General features: G+C 34.5%; 1 long non-coding RNA gene across 2 annotated transcripts in view; it reads left to right on the forward strand.

Annotated features, from left to right (window-relative positions):
- The window catches only part of LOC143684887 (uncharacterized), a 67,048-nt gene extending 49,775 nt beyond the window's left edge, over nucleotides 1-17,273 (forward strand). For both annotated transcript variants that reach the window (XR_013176236.1, XR_013176237.1), the window contains exon 4: nucleotides 16,959-17,273. This is a non-coding gene — a long non-coding RNA (uncharacterized LOC143684887). The remainder of the gene's footprint in view (nucleotides 1-16,958) is intronic.
- The last annotated feature ends 6,093 nt before the right edge of the window (nucleotides 17,274-23,366 follow it).

Consider the following 23,366-nt stretch of genomic DNA (forward strand, 5'->3'; position numbering starts at 1 on the left):
AATTCTTATATCAAATAGGAATCAGCACTGAGGGGAAGGATGGTTGCATGGTGACTAAACAGACAGATGGCAGGTGTGAGTCAAAACACTCTGAGACACTAGCTCGAATTATTCTATATTACTCACTGCTGGAGAGATTGGGAGTCAAAAGCAAATGGCCTGTTGGATTATGAGTAAAAGATCTAAAAACCCAGATAGACAGAAATATAAAAGGCAGAGGAAACAATCTAGGTCTTAAACGTTGTGCTTTAAATTTCTCAACCAAATTCTTTGGGCTTGCCCTTTGGTCCTTCTCTGTCCTTATCTGATTTACACCTCTCCCACCTCTCTTGGTGCACAAGGAAGTAATTGTTTCTCCACTTTACAGCCCCAGTCTGAGCTGGGACCACCTGTTACACAGGTTACCTGGCTGCATTCCTGCAGGGCAGTGTTCCAAGGCCAGAGATAAGATTTTAACCACTTCATTGCCTGGTGGCTTATTGTTTTAACTGGAAGTTCCTGAGAGTGACCAAATGTATTTTTTATATGTTAGACACATGATAGTGGACGGAAGTGGAGGGAACAAAGATTCTACCACTCTCCTTTATTTGCATAACTGTTTTACATATTTCCTCATAAAGGAGATTATTAGCTTTAATGTGTATGAATGTAATTATAGAAAAGGGCCCTAGGTGGAGCCTCAGTATTGGTGGGGACAAGTGGAAGAGCAAGTTGAAAGTAAATCCAAGTCCTCCTAAAATTCCATGAGGAATCACAGCGTATTATAAGATAAACTGTTGTAGATCCAGCTGAATATAAAATTATATGTTATATGTGTTAAGAATCACCCTCCTAAGGGCAAATTCCATAATAGAGAATGAGAGCCCATTAATGCAGGTATTCTTGTTTCCAGCAGGGTTTCTAAGTGTGTGAGAGAAAACTGTCCCTAAGCTGTTAGCACGCTTTTCTAAACATCTCTCTTTCTTCCTTATAAGCAACTACCACTTGTTTACTCTATCACATGGTAAAAATGTCTCATATTGTCAGAGAGATATCCAGCTTTTTTTGCATGGACAGACACCGGGAATCGAACCCGCATCTCAGCATGGCAGGCTAGAACTCTGCCTGCTGAGCCACCGATGCCCGCCCCAGCATTTTTTTTTAATGATATCTTTATTAGATTATATACACAGAAACCTTAAGAAGTCAAAATTACTTTTTTTCTGTTTTCCTTTTCTTTCTTCTCTCTCTCTCTCTCCCCCCTTTTCTGGTATTTGTCGCCATTGACAAGTGAGAATGCCTGTCTATAATGCAGGGCTGCTTAATCTGGGGAGGACCATCCTTTAGGTCTCTGATTAGAATTCAGGATATCTACACTGATCTACTTTTTGTTTAAAATTTTGATATTTTGTTCATCATGGATTTAAAAAAAAATTTAGCATTAAAATATTTTTTATTACTGTACTTTTTGGTGCCTTCTTCAATTTTGCTTCTAAAATGATTGCTTTAAACTTGTTTTACCCTAGTTCCAGCCCTGATCTATAAACTGTTATTTTCACTAGCCTCTAACTGAAATTTAGCATTCTCTTTACCTATAAGTGTAGTGAACAAATCATAATGGTATAAGGTAGTATCTGTGATTTTCTTGCCAATAGAAATTACAGATGTTTTCATATGATATTACAATTGTTGCAAATATTTCCAAATATCATTTGCATTCATCACCATTTTCAACTTACGGCAGATATTATACTTGCAATAGAACTTGCTTTAATAATGCATATCATTATATCACAACTTTATTTTTAAAATTATTTATAACTATATTTCATTTTGAAGTCCTATGCAATTTATTTATTCATTTAAATACATTATTTTGAAAAGATATACAAAGCTTCACCAAACTGCCACAAAGGTCCACATTACAAAAAAGGTTTAACACCTTGTATAGGATAGATACCTAGCTAACTAATCTCTTCATCAGTTTACCTCTCAGTGGGGACCACACAATAATTCCAGCCACCTAAATACATTCATACATATATACATATCTGTATACACATGTAATTTTACTTACACATAAGGTATATTTGTATGTAAATAAATAAGAAGTTTTTGAAATCAACTTGTGGCTGAAATAAACCAAATCAGTTTGCATAAATAGGTATACCCTAACTCTGTGGTATCAGACACATACAGACAAACTAGCGAAAGTACAGATTCATGGGTCCTTATCTGAATGGAAATATTTTGGGGCATCGGGCCCAGGAATAAAGCTTTTATGTGAGTTCTTCTGAGATTCTGATTCAGATGGCTGTTTTCTTAAATGTGCCTCAAAACCCAATGCTTAAGATTACTACAGAATTGCCAAAAATATTTCTCAGTGAGACTTCCAAACTATTTAGAAAAAGGATTTTTAACTCTTTTGTATTTAGTAATGCTTTCCTCTTTCTTTCTTCCTTCCTCCCTCTCTCCCTTCCTTCCTTTCTTTCTTTCAAACTATTTTCTTATCAAGTGTTTGAGATGATTAAAAGAGAGAATGTCATTAGAAAATCTGTATATGTACCTGTTCTAATTTGCTAGTTGCTAGAATGCAATATACCAGAAATGGAAGGGCTTTTAAAAGGGAGAATTTAATAGGTTGCTAGTTTACCATTCTAAGGCTGAGAAAATGTCCCAATTAAAACAAGTCTATAGAAATGTCCAATTTAAGGCATCCAGGGAAAGATACTTTGGTTCAAGAAGGCCGACGATGTTCAGTATTTCTCTCTCAGCTGGAAGGGCACAATGTGAACATGGCAGCGTCTGCTGGCTTTCTTGTGGCTCTACCAAAAAGGGCTCTCTCCAAAATGTTTCCTCTTTTAAAGGATTCCAGCAAGCTACTCCACTTTCAGTGGGTGGAGACACACCTCCATAGAAATCATCTAATCAAAAGTTATCACCCACAATTGGGTGGGTCACATTTTCATAGAAACAATCAAAATGCTCCCACCCAGCAATATTGAATGAGGATCAAAGGGCATGGCTTTTCGGGGGTCCACCACAGATTCAGACCAGCACAGTACCCAACACGCAACTTAAGAAAACATTGCAAATAGCATTTAAACTCTGTCAGTAGCCATTCTAATCATAGGCCAATCCCCTTACCTTCAACACGTAATTAATATTCAGAATTTACTGCTTATCATTCATGCATATATGTTTATAATTGTGTTAAAGTATGTATCATTAAATAAGACCTAATATTGAATGTTTCTATATATATATATATACTTGGTAACAAGTGTGTCTTCTGTAATGTGCTATTTTCTCAACATTGTGAACTCTATCAATAGTGATACAAGTAGCTCTATTCACTCCTAATTTTCTATTTTGGAATATTTAGACATATAGAAAAGTTGCAAAGATAGTAAAGTGAACTCCCATTCACTCTTTCCCCATTGTGTCCCAATATTAACATCCCACACAACCATGGTACAAACTGACAAAGTAATGTTAGTAGGTTCCAGTTAACTAAACTATAGATTATATTCAGATTTCACCAGTTTTTCCTCTAATATCCTTTTTCTGTTCCAGGATGCAAACCAGGATACCATATTGCATTTGGTAGTTATTCATTTTTCTACTGTATGACTGTACTAAAATGTATTTCTCCATTCTTGTGTTGATAAACACATAGTTTATTCCCAGTTTTTCATTAGTACACCTGATGACAGCCTCATGCACATATGTAAATTTGTGTTCTTCAAAGTAGTTGAATCAATATACACTCTCACATATATATGAAAGAAGTTGGGTCCTATACCCTAAAATGCTGGTGTTTGTCTGGGATATGACCTGGGCATCAGGATTTTTAAAAAAACTTTCTATGTGATTTCAATATGTTGCAAATGTTGAGAACTACAGATCCAAAATTCACCTTAAATTTTCTCATCTGCAATATAGAAGGACATCCTTACTCCCTCCCTTCACTTACCTTACAAGGATATGGAGGGTAACAGAGAAAATAATGGGAAGTGTTCGTTGTGCTATTAAAAGGCAAAGTAATACTTGTTGAATTTAGACAAGCTATGATCAGAAAAATGTGCAGTTGCATTTCCTTTGTTGACATGGGAAACCAGAAGCAGTCTGGTTCTTAACTTGAGTGAAATGTGCAAATGTGGAAGCAAATATTGCTATTACGTATTTATATTATTGTTCTTCTGTAATACTTGATAGGCTATCTAACATATAATTTTACATTGGAATGTAAAATATTTTACGTCTTGAAATCTGTATTGGTCAATGGCTTCAACCATTACTGCTCCAACTTCTTGGTATCATCAGAATACATTTTTTTGCCAGTTTCATGGGTTTTGTTCTAGTTAATAAGCTTGTGGAATGTGATATACCAGAAATGGAATGGCTTTTAAAAAGGGGAATTTATTAAGTTGCAAGTTTACAGTTCTAAGGTCATGAAAATGTCCAAATTAAGACACCAACAAGAGTTTACCTTCACTCAAGAAAGGTTGATGAATTTTGGGGTTTCTCTGTCAGCTGGGAGGACACATGGCAATGTTTGCCTTGTTTCTTTCTTGGTTTCTAGTTTCATGAAGCTCCCCCATGGGTTTTTTTTTTTTCCTTATCTCCAAAGGTCCCTGGCTATGTGGAATCTGTTGGCTCTGGTTGATCGAGAGCTTTTTCCAAAATGATTCCTTTTAAAAGGCTCTAGTAAGCAACCCCACCTTGAATGGGTGGAGACATATCTCCATGGAAACCATTTGATCAAAAGTTACCATCCACAATGGGGTAGGTCACATCTCCATGGAAACAATAAAATATATCCCACCTAGTAATATTGAACGAGGATTAAAGGACATGGCGTTTCTGGGGTATGTAGTAGTTTCAAACTGGCACAGGTATATAGCAGCCATTTTTGTTTTCATTTACATTTCCTTTATTAGTAGTGAGACCATTTTTTCACGTTTCCTATTTTGTAAATTGATTGTTCATATCCATTGCTATTTGATTTTTACAGTGATTTGTACAATTTATGTATAAATATATATACACACACACATATACACACACACATATTTTGTGTGCTACATCTCTGTTGGCAGTATGCATTGCAAATATCTTCTCTAGTTGGTGAATAAACAGTGTTTTTAGTGAACAGAAGTTTTATGTTTTAATTCAGTCTAATTGATTCACAGTCTGTGCCTGAAAGGGCTGAATTTCTATTTTCTTTTAAAAAATCTTTCCCAATCCTGAAGTCGTAAAAAATATACGTCTGAATTTTATTCTAAAAGTTTGAAAGTTTTGTTTTGTCATTTTGTTCTTTGCTCCACTTGATCTAGCTTTTTGTGTATAGTATAAGGTAGGAATTCAATTTCTTTTCCTCCCTATGGCTACCCATTGTCCCAGCAGCATCTATTGATTGGTTTACCTTTCATTACTCACCTGCAACATCGCTGATATTAAATATCACCATTCCATATGTGCTCGGCTGTGCTTCTGGGTTCTATGCTCTTTCCATAGTCACCTCTTTTTCTTTTGCTAATACCACATTGCCTTAATCATAATACCTTTATAATGCTTTAATGTGTGAAAGAGCCCCTATTTTTTAATTTCCAGCAATGTCTTAGCAATCATTTGCCCTTTGCTCTTCCATTTTACTTCACAGGATCAGCTTGTTAAGCCCCCTCCCCCACCCTCCACACAAAGAGACAAAAAAAGGAGAGAACGAGGGAGGAGATGAAAAACTTTATTGGCATTTTGATTGTAATTGTGCTAAATTTGGGGGAAAATTGTTCTGAATCTTCATATCCACCTACATGGTTTATTATTAGATCTTCTTTAAAGTATAATATTAAAGATTTATAATTTTCTTCATAAAATCTGGACAATTATTGGTTAATTTTCAGCACCTTATATATTCTTGTTTTTATTCTAAATGTTAATTTTGTGGCTCGGTGGCAAAATTCTCTCCTGCCATGCTGGAGATATACCCCGTGCCTCCCCATGCAAAAAATAAAGAACGTAAAGAATGGGCTAAAGTATTAAAAAACAAACAAACAAAAAACATTGTATAATAAATTGTCATTGAAGTAGAGGAGTGCAATTAATTTTTGTGCATTAAAATTCACCGATTTGCCTGTGCCACAGTGACTCAGTAGGCAGAGTTCTCACCTGCCATGCTAGAGACCTGGGTTTGATTCATGGTGCCTGCCCAAGCAAAAAAAAAAAAGAAAATCACCAACTCATTTTTCCTAATGATAATTCTAATTTTTCTGGGGTTTTCTTTGTAGAAAATCATTATTTGCAAATAACACTGCTTTTTGTTCTCCCTTCCCAATTCTTGGATATTTTATTCAAATATTTCATTTTTAATTCTCTATTAGACACAAGATTCTGTACATATATATATATATATATATATATATATGTGCTTAGGTTATCTATTATTATGTAACAAACTATCCACATCTTATTACTTCAATGTACTCTATTGGTCTAAGTATTCAAAGGGAAGGAAAAAGAGCCCCGTTCCCTGCAGGAAAAGCATCAAAGAACTGCAGACATCTTAAATCAACTACAATGTCTATTAGATACAGTTTTTTTAATCATCTTGTTAGTTAGAAATCTTTGAAGGTCTTATTAATGTTCATCTGACTTATTTATTAGTTTCTAAGAGTGATATTAAAATTTCCCATATTGTATCAGCGAGTTTGTTAACATCTCATGATTTTATCAAGATTTTTCTTTCTGTAAACCAAAAAAAAGGTTCATACTCATTTAGAAACTTTAAATTTTCCTGTGAATTATACTTTCTCATGTCATGTAATGAGCCTAATTATTCCCAATAATTATGGTTTACCAAGTACAAACCTGATTTTTACTAGATGTCTTGGAAAATAATTAATGGTACCCTTTCACTTTTACATATGCCCCTTGGATAAGAACTTATATGGTGTCTCTATAAACAAGGCCTTTTTAAATTAAAATGATCTTTTTTAGATGTCAATATAAATACAGCAGCTTTCTTTTGTTACATCTTTTTCCATCTTCCATTTTTTACTGTTCCTTTACATTTTATTTCAGAAATTCTCAAATAGCTGGATTTTTATTTAATATTTTGTTCTATAATATCTGAAAAATATCTGTCAATAACTGGTGAGTTTAGTACATTTACATTCACTGTGATTACTGCTATGTTTGGATGTGTTTGCACCATCTTCTTTTGTGCATTTGCTCTGCTTATTTTTTGTTTGTTTTTTTATGTGTCAAGAATTTATAAGTTCCTTTTGTCCAAGGTAAATTATAAATTATAGCTCTGCCTTTTTAAGAGTTACCTCTATTTTTTTTTTTAACATTGCTGGTTACTAACAAAGCCAGTTAATCACTATGACAACCTAAAGCCTAAATGTTAGAAAGATCTTAGAATATGTTGACTCCAACTGCCTATCATCATATATGTTATTTTTGTTCTTCATTGTGATTACATATTTTTAGAAAACCTTCTCACTTTGGTCATTTAAAATAGTCTTGCTTCATGCAGTCACTTTTTGTTTAGGCTTAACTATATATGCTGGTTTGAAAGGATGTATGTCCCCTGGAAAAGTCATGTTTTAATCTAAATCCCATTTCATAAAGGCAGAATAATCCCTATTCAATAGTGTATGTTTGAAACTGTAATCAGATCATCTCCCTGGAGATGTGATTTAATCAAGAGTGCTTGTTAAACTGGATTAAGTGATGCCATGTCTCCACCCATTTGGGTGGGTCTTGATAAATTTGTGGAGTCCTATAAAAGAGGAAAGATTTTGGAGAATGAGAGATTCAGAGACAGCAGAGAATGCTGCAGCACCACGAAGCAGAGAGTCCACGAGCCAGTGACATTTGGAGATGAAGAATGAAAACGCCTCCCGGGGAACTTCATGAAACAGGAAGCCAGGAGAGAAAGCTAGCGGATAATGCCATGTTCACCATGTGTCCTTCCAGCTGAGAGAGAAGCCCTGACTGTGTTCGCCACGTGCCTTCTCACTTGAGAGAGAAACCCTGAACTTCATCGGCCTTCTTGAACCAAGGTATCTTTCCCTGGATGGATGCCTTAGATTGGACATTTCTATAGACTTGCTTTAACTGGGACATTTTCTCAGCCTTAGATTTGTAAACTAGCAACGCATTAAATTCCCCCTTTTAAAAGCCATTCCATTTCTGGTATATTGCATTCCGGCAGCTAGCAAACTAGAACACTGTATTTTAATGCTTTCTTCTAATACCATTCCGTTTTGCCTCTCACTGTATTCTGTGAACTCTATTTCCTTCTTCCTGCAGTTTATTTTTCAGAAGTGCATCGGTAAGAGTAATTGTTGGCCATAAGAGCTCTTTGATTTTGTTAGTTTGAAATTGTCTGCATTTCCCCATTAACCTCATACGGTAATTTAGCCAGATATACAAGGGTAGGCTAGCAGTCATTTCCTCTTAGCACTCTGATTGTCTTCTGTCTTCTCTTGTTCTTGAAAAGTCAGCGCTTGGGCTAATCAATATTCTACTTTCACTGCATGATCTTAAGAACTTTTGTTCTTCTATATTCTGCTTATATTGTTATGTGTATAAGTTCAAGCTTTCCATTTTTTTTGTTAAATCAACTTTATTAAGGTATAATTTACTTACAGTAAAATGTACCCTTTTTAAGTGGACATAAGTTTTGAAAAATGTGTATGTCCATGAAACCACCAGCACAATTAAAGTCCAGAATATTTTTTAACAATATTTTGTTGTGAAAATTCACACTTTCAAGAGAAAATACATCAGTAAAGTATCTAATGAACATGGATATGCTAGGTACAATAGATAATCATGAAAATCAAACAACTGACAAAGAAAAGAAACATTCTATAACTTGCCAGGATAAGAGAACTGAATCTGAAAGACAAAGATCTGTATTCACACACACACACACACAAAAGGAAAACAACCAGTTTGGGCAAGGTTATGAAGAAATCAAAACCGTCATATACCACTGGTAGGAATACAAAATTGGAAAACAGTTTGGGCAGCTCCCCAAAAAAGCCGAAGAATTACTCTGTGATCTAATGATTCTACCCCTATGTGTACACCTGAAAGAACTGAAGAGTTACCCACACGAATACATAGACATGTGTGTTCATAGCAGCATCATTTACAACAGCCAAAGGTATAAACAACCCAAATATCCATCAACAGGTGAGTGGGCAAACAAACAGTGTTGGACTCATACATGGACTACTCTTCAGCTATAAAAAAGAATTAACTATTCATACACACAATGTGGATGAAAGTCAAAAATGTTGTAAGCGAAAAAAAAAAAGACACAAAAGGTCTCATATTGTATGATTCCATTTATATGTAATATCCAGAATAGGTAAATTCAGACAGAAGGCATCTAAGTAGTTTCCAGATGTGGGAGGAAGAGGGTATGGGAGAGAAACTGCTTAATGCTACAAGGTTTCCTTTTGGGGTGATGAACATATTTTTGAATTAGATAGAGGCAATAGTTACACAAAATTGGGAATATAAAAAATGCCACTGAATTGATCACTTTAAAATGGTTAATTTGAATCACATGAATTTCACCTGAGTAAAATAAGTTTTTAAAAGATATGCTCAAGTCTCATCTGATTAATCGTCCACATGTTGTCTTTGGACTAGTTGCTTCACTTATCTGGGCCTAAGTTTTCTTATCTCCCAGTAACCAGGTAGCAGATCTGCCTTGCAGCCAGTCAACACAATGAAAGACACAGAACATCTTTATAATCCCCCAAAGGTTTCTTTGTGCCCTTTCTCAAGCATTCCTCACTTAAACCTTGCTTCTGCTTTCTGTCACTGTAGATTAGAATTTTCTTTTCTAGAATTTCCTATAAAAGAACTCAAACAGTACACAGTCTCTTGTTTCTTTCTGGCTTCTACTGCTTAGCATGATGCTTTTGAGACTCATCAATGTTATTGCATATATCAGAGTCTGTTTTCCCATTAGTTCTATTATTTTGATTTATGCATTTAGGAATTTGATCCATTTTGGAGTTAATTTTTGCATATGAGTGGAGGTTCTTTTTTCTTTATTTTTCTCTTTTTCTTTTCTTTCCTTTTTTCACAGTTTGTTACCAGTTACCTTCCTATTGGTTGAAAAAATTGTACTGTCCCTGTGAATTGCCTTGGAATTAACTGACAGTTTATGTGTACGTTTTGTTTCTGGACTTTATATTTTGTTCCATTGATTTAGATACTTATCCTTTTGCTGATATCACACTGACTTCTTCATTGTAGCTTTGCATCAAGTTTTCACATTAGGTAGCATAATCCTCCAAACTTTTTTTTCCTTCTCCAAATAGTTATGACTCTTCTAGGTCTTTCACATTTTAATACAAATATCAGAATCAGCTTGTCAGTCTCTACCAAAAATAAATAAATAAATAAATACACCTGCTGATATTTTGATTGCCATTGCTTAATCCTAAAAACCTGTTGGAAAGAGTTGACATTATAAACATGAGAATTCTCTCCACTCAGTTTAATTTCTTCTTCAATTTCTCTCTTCAGTATTTTGGGACTTTAGTATACATCTTACACATATTTCGTTAGACATCTCCCTAAGTATTTTATGTTATCTGATGCAATTATAAACACTATTGTATGTTTAATTTTAATTTCCAATTTCCATAGGTAGTATACAAAAATATAATTGATTTCCCTATGTTAACCTTGTATCCTATGACCTCACTAAACATTTTTTTATTCTTGTAGGCTTTTTGTAAATTCCTTGGTATTTTTTATATAAATGTTCAACTTGTCTATAAACAAAGATAGCTTCATTTTTTTCTTCTGTTCTGTGTGCCTTGTACTTCCTTTCATTCCCTTTATTGCAATGGCCAGTTTCCTTTTGTCCCTAGTTTGCTGAGATTTTTAAAAAAATCATAACTGTATGTTGAATTTTGTTAAACATTTTCTCTGTGCCTATTAGTTGATCATATAGGTATGTGCTCTTCAAATGTTGAATCAACTTTGCATTCCTGACATAAACTCTACTTGTTCATGATATATTATGCTCTTTATATATTGCTAGATTTAGTTTGCTGATATTTTCTTAAGGATTTTTGCAACTGTGTTCATAAGGGATATTGGTTTGTATTTTAATTTTCTAGTAAAATCTTTGCTTGATTTTGCTGTCCAGGTAATATTGCTTTATAAAGTGAATTGGGAAATTACACTCTCTTTTTCTATTTTCTGGAAGAGTTTATGTAGAACTGGTATTATTTTATTTTCTTCTTAAATGTGTGGTGGAATTCACCAGTGAAACCATCTGGCCCGGGAAATTTGTGTGTGTGTATGGCAGGGGGCATATTTTAAACTACAAATTCTATTTCTTTAATATATAAAGGGCTATTCAGCCACTTATTTCTCTTCGATAGTTTGCAACTTTCAAGTGATTTATTCATTTCATCTGTCATTAAAATTATCAGCATAAAATTTTCAAAGTGTTACTTTGTTATCCTTTTAAAGTCTGTAGATTTGTAGTGCTATCTCCTCTCACATTTGTGAAATTATTCATTTGCGTATTCATTTTTATCTTGATTAATTTGGTTATTTAACAATTCTATAAAATGTTATCAAAGAACCATCTTTAGATTTTTTTTAGACTTTTCTCTATCTTTTCTCTTTTCTACTTCATTAATTTCTGCACTTATCTATATAAACTCCTTCCTTCTGCTTACATTAGCTTTAGTTTTCTCTTCTCTAGTTTTTAAAGAGAGAAACTTGGGTTATTGACTTATTTCTCTTTTTCCATTTGAATCATTTAATGTTATACATTTGTTCTAAGCACAATTTTAGCACTATTCCACAGTTTTTGACATGCCAGGCTTTCCTTTCTTTTCAATTTGAAAGTGTTTTCTGCTTTCTCTGTGATTTCTCCTTTGATCCATAGGTTATTTAGAATTTTACTGATAAATTTTGGAAGTTTTTTCACATCTTTTTGTTATCTATTTCTAGTTCAATTCCATTGTAGTCAGCAAATATACTTTGGCTATTTCAATCATTTTAAGTTTTTTAGATTGTTTTGTGACTCAAAATATGGTCCATATTTGGAAATATTCTATGTGCATTTGATAAGATTGTGTGTTATTCCATTATTGGGTGGACTATGCAATAAATATTAATTGGGTCAAGTTGGTTTATTGTGTTGTTTAAGTCTTCTTTATCTTTACTGATTTTCTGTGTACTTGTGCTATCAATTTCTGAGAGAGAAATACTAAAATCTACAACTGTAATTGCAGATTTGTCTCTCTTTCAGTTCTATCGGTTTAACGTATTTTAAAGATCTATTATTAGGTACATACATATTTAAAATTGTTATGTCTTCTTGATTAATTGACCCCTTTGTTATTATGTATATTCCTCTTCATCTTTGGTAATATTCCTTATTCTTGAGGTCTATTTTTATGTTAAATAAATACTCCATCATCCTTTGATTATAATATGTATATTATATCTTTTAAAAATAATTGTACTTTTAACTTATTTATGTCTTTATAACTAATGTGATGTTCTTTTTTTAGATAGCAAGTAGTTGGATCTTACTTTTACCTAATCTGACAATTTCTGCTTTAATTGTGTATTTAGCTCATTTATATTTAATGTAATACTGAATGTTTTTAGTTAAATCTATCATCCTGACAGTTGTTATCTATTTATCTCATCTGTTCCTAGTTTTCTTTTTCTGGGAGAAAAACAGAATAATCAATTGTTCTGTTTTGAATTGATTATGACTATGATACCATTTTATCAGCACTCTTTTGACTTTTCAATTTTACCTCTTTTTCAATTTTTAGTGACTGCCCTAAAATTTACAGTATACATCTTTGACTTATATACCTTACCTTCAGATAATTTACCAACTTACTTACAGTATAAGAATCCTATAAGAATATGCTTCCATTTCCTCCCTCTCATCCTTTCTACTGTCATTTTTGAAATTTTGTGTTTGTTATAAACCTCAAATATACATTGTTAGTATTTTTGCATTAGACATTCACTGATCTTTTAATGTGATTTATCCACAGTAGTTCTTAATTTTAAAGACTATAATACACATATCTAGAAATGCTGTCTCATTCTTTTTCTTTTCCTTTTTGTTTTTACCTGGACAGGCACCAGGAATCTAACCCAGGTCCTCTGGCATGGCAGACAAGCATTCTTGCCTGCTGAGCCACCGTGGCCCACCCTTTTTTTTGTTTTTTGTATGCTGTATGGTGGGTCACATTTCATTCTTTTTCCATGTGAGTATCCCATTATTGCAGCACCATTTGCTGAATTTTTGTTTGTTTGTTTTTGTTGGTTTCTTTGTTTGTTTGTTTGAAAAGTGCATGGGCTAGGAATTAAACCCAGATCTCCCATGTGGCAGGTGAGAATTCTACCACTGAACTACCCTCACACTCCCTGTTTGGTTCTTTTTTTATTAAAAAGAATGTTCTCGTTCTTATTTATGTTTTTTCATTCAATTTTCATTTATTTAATTATTTGGAATAAACTTTTTAGTAGTCCATGTTCTATAGTTTCCATTATATAGGAATATCTTGAGGATCTCTCACATCTTGTTTTCTGTGAAGTTATATTTACTATTGCTTTTTCAAAAGGAATTTTGTGGGTCTAAATTGAGGGTATATGCCTCTAGGGATGTTTTGCATTTCCCATTTCCAATCATCCTAGAGGAATTATTAACCCATGGTCACATTTTACACTAATTTTGATCTTAGGATTTCTAGTACCTCTCAAGTAGTATAACTGTTAGTATAAATTAGATCCCATATGAATGCAGGCCAATGATGTGAGGACCTTGGGGAACCCTATTTTTCTACCAAGAACCCACTCAGAGAACTATTCTTTCATTTCTTCTCCCTTTGTTTGAAAGTAGATTTTTTTGCTAGTCTAACTTCTTACAGAGGATTTAGCAATTTAATAGTCCATGCCTCATGAAAAACTGTCAATTCACAAATGCTCCCACAGCAACAAAAAAATGCATCAGCACCCTCTTAGAGCACTACTTTTCAGTGTCTTCTTTCTTCTAGAGATTGTCTTTATTTTCCTTTGAAATTAGATATACATTTAGGGGAAGATAATTATATTTCATCCTACATTTCTAGATGTTATATCTGGAGGTTTTTCAAACTGTTTTATCCACCATATTGCTGAATTCAGAACTCTGTAATTCATTTTCAACATATAGTAAAGGATAGGGTTGTGTTTCAATTGGACACTACAGATTGGCAGCACCTTTGTGGGAAACCATATTATGATCTTTGCCTTTTACAATTATAGAACATTATTTTAGTCCATTTATAAAGGAGATCAGACTCTGAGGGGCTTATTCATGTAAACTAAATTCATAAGCAACTTCTATATAAATCAGTGATGATTTGTTTATTTACATTGAGAAAATCCACTGTCAAGTCCCTTGAAACATTTATCTCCAGCCAAGGTTCAGTGCAGAAACATACCACAACATATTTTAAAAAGAAAATAATTTTTAATAGAGTTTTGTTAAAATATAATTTATATAACATAAATTCACCCACTTAAAGTATACAGTTCTGTAATTTTTTGTATATTCATGGAGTTGTGCAAATATCACCACCATCTAATTTCAGAATATTTTCATCATTGCAAAAAGAAACCCCATATCCATTAGCAGCAACTCTCTATTCTTCCTCCCCTGCAGGCCCTGACAACTATTCACCTGCTTTCTGTTGCTATGGATTTATCATCTGGACATTTCACATAAATGGAATTTTTAGAAGTTGGCCTTTTGAAACATGTTATTTTCACTTCACATATCTCAAGTTATATCTCAAGACATATTTCCAGTCTCATCCCTATTGTGGCATATCAATACTTCATTCATTTTTATGGTTGAATGATATTCCAATGTGTATGGATATAACACATTTTGCTTATACATTCATCAATTGATGAACACGGGTTTTTCCACTTTTGGGCTATTATAAATAAAACTGCTATCAACATTCATGCATAGATTTCTATGTGGACATATATTTTCTATTTTGGGGTATTAATAACCCAGGACTGGAATTGTTGGAACACATGATAACTTTATGTTTGACAGTTTGAGAAACTTCCACAGTTTTATAATTCCCACAATCCTACCAGCAATGTCTGCAATTCTAAATTCTCTGTATCCTTGCTAACACTTGCTATTGTCTTTTAAAAATTATAACCATCCTAGAGCACATGAAGTGGTATTTCATTGTAGTTTTTATATGCATTTACCTAATGAGAAAGGAATTTCAATAACCAAAACAAATGGATTGGTTAAAAACTGCTGGCATGCTGAAGGAGCAGATTCTAGGCTGTTTTCTTGAATGACTCCCAGAACATATTCAGAACTGACAATTAGGAGAGTTGCTCCTACGTCTGTAGGAATCATGTCTGAAATGCCTAAAGCAAGAAGTTGTCTCCTCAACAATCTCACAATATTGAGGAAACTAGAGAATGTCCACTGGGACATCACTGAAGAAAACTGTCATTCACGTTACCCTTTAAATCTTGCAGGAGTTAATCTCATTTGATTTAATCCTAACTTGCATACAGAACCATAAGTGAAAAGGATTCTCTGAGAGATAGTTTTGGCTGTCCAACCTCTCTAACCAAATGGAGATTGCAGTGAAGGTCAAGTTCTTATTTGAGAAGACAAGTTTAGATCAGATGATTGATTGGTGGGCACAACCTGAATAAAGTTGTTGATTGCTCTTAAAGAATGCTGACCCACACTTCCTTGTTATGTGACTGCATCCACCTGGTGGCCCAGTTAATGTGATCTCTCTCCTTAAAAGGGATGCAGAATCAGGTTGACTTTGGTTTCTTCTCTGTTTAGATTCCCCAGCCACTACTCTTTCATCCCTTTTTCCATTGTAATGGCTCTGTAGTGACTGGACTGACAACTTGCCTATGAATGTCTCCATGAATTAATCCCTCAATTATGTCTTAAATTTTGGGGAGCATTTAATTTTTCAATCATAAAGCCTAATATCTATTCCTTACATTTTGCATACTACTATACTCTTCATGTTTTTAATAGTAAACTGAGTTTTAAATTGTAAAAATCTGTTATAACTTTCAAGACAAATGACAAACTTGTTAGAAAGTCAGAAAAATATTGTCTTTCTAAATAGTCTTATTCATTTACATTATATCTCTAAAACTTGGGTAAATTACTTGTAAATTACCTAAATGGAATTGAAATTAAAATTGGAGATGGGGATCACTGTTTATCTGGACATTTTTTCTTCATTCTGATCAGTCTTTGTTCTCCATCTGAACATGGGTTTCTTTTGTTAGCCTCCTGTGATGTGAGTTTACTGGACAATTACAATTAATAGAAATTTCTTTTTATATGTTTTCTGAAACCTCAAGAATTTTGAGTATAAAAGGAGTTACATTCTTTAAAAATATTTAGAAAAAGAGAATATAGGAATAGTAGGTAGAGAATATCTGAAATGAAGTAGAGGACCTGAAGGTGTAAAGTGACGGTAGGTTCTAGAATTACTCTCCTGTAGCTGTCACTCCAGAAGATGTTAATGAAAGTTCATGGTGCTCCTGGGACCTCACCCTTGGGGTTCAAGAAACCATATCATGATTTCACGAGGGTCAGTTGTAAAAATGATATATTTTTACTAGATGCATTAACCTCAACAAAGTAAAACAAATTTAACACATTTTGTAGGAAAGAGGTCCTGAAATTTGCCAATAAAAAAAGAGTTATTTTATAAAAAATAAAATACCCCAAAATAGAAAATAAATGGGCAGTAATTATACATTTTCATTTATTAATAATTTAAAATATGTAAAATTACTAGTGATAAGTCCTTATGCTTTACTTCCATGCAGGTATTATGAACAATAATTAATAAAGTAACTATATTCATCCTTCCTGTCATCCACAGTGTGACATTGGACCTAGGAACTTCCCAGGATCATGACTGGGATGGAACCAGGACCAGAATTTCTTGGAAACTGAAATACTTGGCTACCAGTCTTTGTTTCTAGGGTCACATAATACTGTGTCCAGGGCTAATGAACTTCTCATGGTGTTCAGAAATGTTTGAGAACTTCAAAAAGCATCACTTGATTCTAAAATGGAAAAAAAAAAACTGCAAAAGAGAAACTAATGTAAGATTAGTTAAATGCTTACAAAATGTAACAGTATGCCAATTTTATCAATTTAATATTCATAAGAGTTTTATCATATTTAAATAAGATTCAGAGGCTATGTTTTATCACTTGGCAAGAAATCCCAAGTGATGGCTAAGAAATCATTTATTCTATAGTACTGATTGTAGACAAATCATTTAAAAGGCAAAATTATTACTATCTGTGGTAGTTAGACTCGGTGTCTAAATGTTAAATGGAGAGTGCAAAAATAGACCACCAAATCTATGGTCAACGTATTTTTGACAAGGCCCCCAAATCCTCTGAACTGGAACAAATAGACTCTTCAATAAGTAAGTATGGAAGAACTGGATATCAATAGCCAAGAGAATGAAAGAGAACCCCTATCTTATACTCTACACAAAAATTAATTCAAAGTGGATTGTGGTAGTTAGATTCAGTTGTCGACTTGGCCAGGTGAAGGTTGCTAGTTCTATTGCTGTGGACATGAGCCAATGGCAGGTGAACCTCATCTGTTGCTGGTTACATCTGCAGTCGGCTAGGAGGCATGCTTGCTGCAATGAGTGATGTTTGATTTAATTCGTTTGTGCTTAAATGAGAGAGCTCAACGTAGCACAGCCCAAGCAGCTCAGCATACCTCATCTCAGCACTTGCAGCTCAGCCCAGGCCTTTGGAAATGCAGAAAGGAATCACCCCAGGGAAAGATGTTGGAACCCAGAGGCCTGGAGAGAGACCAGCAGAGATCACCCTGTGCCTTTCCATGTAAGAAAGAACCTCTGTTGAAAGTTAGCTGCCTTTCCTCTGGAGAACTAACTATACATTAACTAAATAAATCCCCTTTTATTGAAAGCTAATGTCTTTGGTGTGTTGCATTCTGGCAGCTAACAAACTAGAACATTATCCTTTTAAAATTTAGAGAAAAAATAATTTATTATGGTTAATGGGTGTAATGGATGCATTTGATATGTTTGCTAATTTGACTCTGCAGAGAAAGTGTTTGGGGCCTCAGAGAACTTAAAATGGCCATGCTGTGTTCAATACTATTTGGTGGTTTTACTATGGAAAGCAGAATTATATGTGCAAAAGAATAAGAAAGAAACTCTATGTAATACTATTTTTTCATGGTGTGAAAGAAACATTTGCATACTTTAGAATTTTTAGATATAAGCACTTAAACTCTAATACAGAGATATCTAATGCAAATGTTTTTATGTAAACTTTAAAATTTTTGTTTTATACCTCAAAAAATATTTCTAAGTATTAGCTCAGTATTTCTAATTATAATGTTTGAATATCAGTTTTAGCTTTATTTTTCCTTATAGTTTAATTTTAATGAATATTAATATTAATGATTATTAAGCCAATATTAAAACTAGAATTAGAACCCAGTGTTCTAATTTAATTGAATTCTAGAGTTAGTTTTAGATTTTAGTCTCAGGTATGCTTTTTGAACCTCATGACAGCTTGTATTTCTTGTGTGTATTCTGAACTAAACTACATTCTAGAAAAAACAAGCATATTAAGAAATATTTTATGAAAATCAAAATATTTCTTCATTTATCAATGCATCAGTAATGTCAGTTAATTTTCATTTTCAAAAATGTGAAGTTATTTCTCATATCTTTTTAAATGGCCAAAATACTTGCCATAACTTTCTCTTTATAAGCGCCTTTCTTTTAAGTCAAATTGTCTTCTGAGCTTTTTCCCACCAAAGGAGCTGGTTAAGACTGGATAATTAACTTATTTACGTAAATGTATGTAAACTTTACTTCAGCAAAGCTACTGCTCAGAGTTACAGCTCAGTCACCAAAATCCATAATAGCAGCACAACTAAAAACTTTGCTAATAAAACAGCGTTTAATCCTTGAACTGATACTATTATATGATAATGAAAGGATTTTCAAATGTACATTTAAGAAGAATAAAATTCATTACCCATATCATAGGATTTTTACATCTAAATATTTTTATGCACAGCCATTGTAAGTGCCGCCTTTCAGAGAAGAAGATAACACCACTCGTTCAACTTCATTTCTTTAGCTGTCTCTCTAACAGGAAAGATAAAACTTATAAATGCTAGAAAGCTAACATAATCTTGGGCTTCAATGATCTTCAAATAGCCACTAAAACGCGCACCTTAAGAGGCCTTTTATGCCAGGAGGCCGTATCTTTATTACGATGTTCCATTCTGATGTTTTATTCCGATGTTCTACTTGAACAGCAGTAGTGGCAAAGTAGCATGAGAATATCAGCTTCCATTTATCTGACTCGATTTCACAAATATTTATTGAGGGCCTACTTTGTGCCAGACCAGGATAGGTCTCAGTAATATAAAAATGAACAGGGAAGCTAGGATTCCTATTGTCCAAAAGCTCTCAGCTTAGCAGGAGAAATAGATACAAAACAAGAAATTACAAGTGTGATAAGTATTATAAGGTTAATATGCTAGCTTATAGAGAATTTACCCTCATCTTAGAAATAAAAGGTATCCCTAGGAATTAATTGAGGCTTGAGGTGTGAATACATGTTAGCCTAGAGTGGGAGACAGTATTCCAGGCAGAGATGACACTATATATAAATATAAAACATCAAGATAAAAATGGGAAGATTTTTTTCCAATTTTCTGGGGCATGAAAGGAAAGGGAGAGGGTAGAAATGAGGCTGGGGAAGTTGGAACTTAGAATTGAAAGCCATGCACAATCTCATTTAAAATTTACTACCACCTTTTGAGATAGGTACTGTTACTATTTTCATTTTAGAGATAACGACACTGAGATTCCAAGAGTTAAGAAGTTACCTTGAGTTTAAATAGTTAGTAAGTGGCAGAGCTGAGAATTAAGTCTAGGTTGTCAGGATCCAGACTGCTCTCTCAATTGTGTGGATCACAAACACAAATGCCTGCAGACAGATAAATGAGCAAAACCTGCTGGGTGTAAGAGAATAGAGTGTTTGGTACTGTGACAAATTGGAGAGTATAAACCCTGTCAATGGAAATCAGTCTCCACTCAGCTTCAGCTCCATGGGGGATTGAGAGTCCAGTATTGCTGGACATTTTGATTTTTCAAAAGATGCTGAACAATCCATTTTGTCTTGGAAATTCTCTTATTTTTAAATGTTGGTAACTAATGCATACTTAGAAGAAAATGGTATCTTCCATCAAGGCAATACATCAGATTAGATACACTAAATGACTCCATAGTTAAAATAATTAAAATGCTGGGTAAAATATGAGACTGGTCTTTTAAAGTGCATTGCTATTCTTGTGAAGGAAAAAGGATCTCACAGAGGCTGAAAATGAAGTAAAAACAGAAACCCTGGGGAGATAACCAAGGTTAAATTTTGCCCAGTGAGATTCTATCAAACTCTGGAGAACTTGAGCTTCTAGTTTGACAGTTTCAGCAGGCAGGGTGAAAGACAGCAAAATATAAATCCTAGGACCCTTTCCAGGTGGGGAGTCTAAAAGGTGACACCTGCGTAACTCTGCAACCCATAAGGATTATCCTTCAGTGAAAGAATGAATCAGCAGTCAAGCCAGTGATGAGCAGGGAGTCACCGTCAATTTCCATTTTGGTGTTGGGGGACCAGAGGTTTATTAATTATTAGAAACTTTAAGATAATATTTAAGTAGGCCTACAATCATAATTAGTGAAAACTGTCCTAAGGAAACTCAACTGGAAAATTTCATTTGAAATAGTGCTAATTTATAGTGCCCCAGGTATCTGGCAGAAGCGAACACAAATCATTTAACAGAAGTCGCGAAGAATTCAGCACAGATGAATCATATCACAATCAATAATCCCAAATACAAATTGTTTTGGATGTTGATGTGGAATTTCTTCAAGTGATGAGGCCTAAACACAGATAGCCAGCCAGCCAAGAATGAATGGAAAGACATTCATTTTAATGTCCTTTTTAAATCCTTATAAGTTATACCTTGCACTCCCTGCCCTTTTGCAGAAAACTGACTTCCATTTTCCAGATGGCTGCCACCAGGAAAGATCTTCTCCTATTCATAAATCCCAATAAAATCCATGCCTAACGCTCTACCTGGCATGTTATTTGGCCTTGGGACCAAGCCAATTATTAGATAAAAGGAGGAGGGGAGGTGGGGGTGTATGGGGAAAGGAGAACATGTGGATGCTGGACTCTTGCCTTTATTGTGATCCAGAGGAGGGGCAGGGCTTTCCTCCAGTACTGGGAATGGACAATTTCAAACTATTGGGTGCAAAAAGCAGAAGTAGCAAGAGGCTGTTGGGAGAAAAAGCAGCAAGGGTGGTTTGGAGACACCAAGGTTGGTGGCTCTTATCATCCAAACCATATGGAGATGTATGCCTTACTCAGTGTGGTTACACCCAGGGCAGGGCTGACTGGGGTGGTCACTCAAAAGAGAATTTATGGCTAGACAAAATGATGAGGCACAAGATATAATTTATTTTATACCATTACACAAACAAAATCAAGATGGGCCAGCAGAGACAATAGACAGTAGAATCAGACCATAAAACTTCTAACATTCATTGTTAGGTAGAAGAGTAAAGATATTGATTGTTTTAAGACTTGAAGAATGCATGTTAAAGTGGCTAAGGTAGTCACTTAGAAATAGATATTAATGTATAGCATTTCAAAAAGTAGAGGGAGAGAAATAGAATATGGAAAAGGAAAGTAAGAAAGAAAAGAGAAAAATAGTTAACATAAAACAAGATGGTAAAAATAAACCAAATATATCAGCAGTCATGAAAAGCCCTGGACATTAATGGGCATATCTAATGTCCAGGGCTAATTGCCTCCTTCCTCATAACGAGAATAAGTTACTGCACATAGTCACCTACAATGGCCAGGACAGAATTTAAAGGTCATAAGACCTCCTGGCGGGGTGGCGGTGGGGAGAAGAATGTACAGATGATATCATAAACAAAGCATTAAAACTCCCTCCCATGATCACTGCTGATAACAACCTCCAGACTTCTATGTCATGCCAAAAATGTTCTCACACACTATGGAATGTCTTTGTTTTAAACCCTTATAAGTTATACCTTGCACTCCCTGCCCTTTTGCAGAAAACTGACTTCCATTTTCCAGATGGCTGCCACCAGGAAAGATCTTCTCCTAGTCATAAATCCCAATAAAATCCATGCCTAACTCTCTACCTGGCATGTTATTTGGCCTTGGGACCAAGCCAATCTGAGCTCTTCAAGAGCTGGGTTCGAACAAGATTGATCGTTTTAGACTTTAAGAATGCACGTTAAAGTGGCTAAGGTAGTCACTGAAAAATAGATGTTGAATGTATAACATTTCAAGAAGTAGAGGGAGAGAAATGGAATATGAAAAAAGGATAGTAGGAAAGAGAAGAGAATAAAATTCCAGGAAAAATAGTAAACACAAAACAAGATGGTAAAAATAAACCAAATATATTGTGCAGCTACAGAAAGGAACAAAGTTGTGAGGCATGCAACGAGATGAATGAACCTTGAGGACATTATGTTGTGCAAAATAAGCCATAAACAAAAGGACAAATATGGTATGGTCTCTTTTAGAGACTACTATAAGAAAATTGGAGCCTAGATTGTAAGTTTTTTCAGCAGCCACATTTATTCCTGGGCTTTAAGTATTATTTATAGATTCTGAGATGTTGTGCTATATGTGTATAACATGGCATGCCCCTGGAACTTGGGGTACCTGTGTGACACCTAAGACTCAGAGTTGGAGTTTTGCAGCTCTGAAAGTCAGCACTGCAACATACAACTACTGTTAAATAAATGGAAAAAGAGATCATCTTAAAAAATCAAGGCTACTGGAACACAGCTCAACAGTTTCAGGTACTTCCCTCTAGCCACTCCAATACGCCATAAGCTAAAAAGGGATATGCATGTAATGCATAAAAATAACCTCCAGGATAGCCTCTCAACTTTGAAATTTCTAAGCCACAGAAACTTTACTTTGTTTCATTTCTCTCTTCTCTCTTTTGCTCAAGAAGGCTTTCTCAATCCCTTGAAGCTGGGTCCCAACTCTTCCCACGATTTCTGTCCTACATTGCCAAGGAAGTTTACACCTCTGGGAGTCACGTCCCTTGTAGTGGGAGAGGACAGTGAATTCATCTGCTGAGTTGGCTTAGATAGAGAAGCCCCATCTGAGCATCAAAGGAGGTTCTCTGCAAGCCCCTGACCTTGAGGCTTGCTCTTATG

Source organism: Tamandua tetradactyla, chromosome 5 (genome assembly GCF_023851605.1).
Source record: "Tamandua tetradactyla isolate mTamTet1 chromosome 5, mTamTet1.pri, whole genome shotgun sequence".
In the NCBI taxonomy this organism is placed as follows: Eukaryota; Metazoa; Chordata; class Mammalia; order Pilosa; family Myrmecophagidae; genus Tamandua; species Tamandua tetradactyla.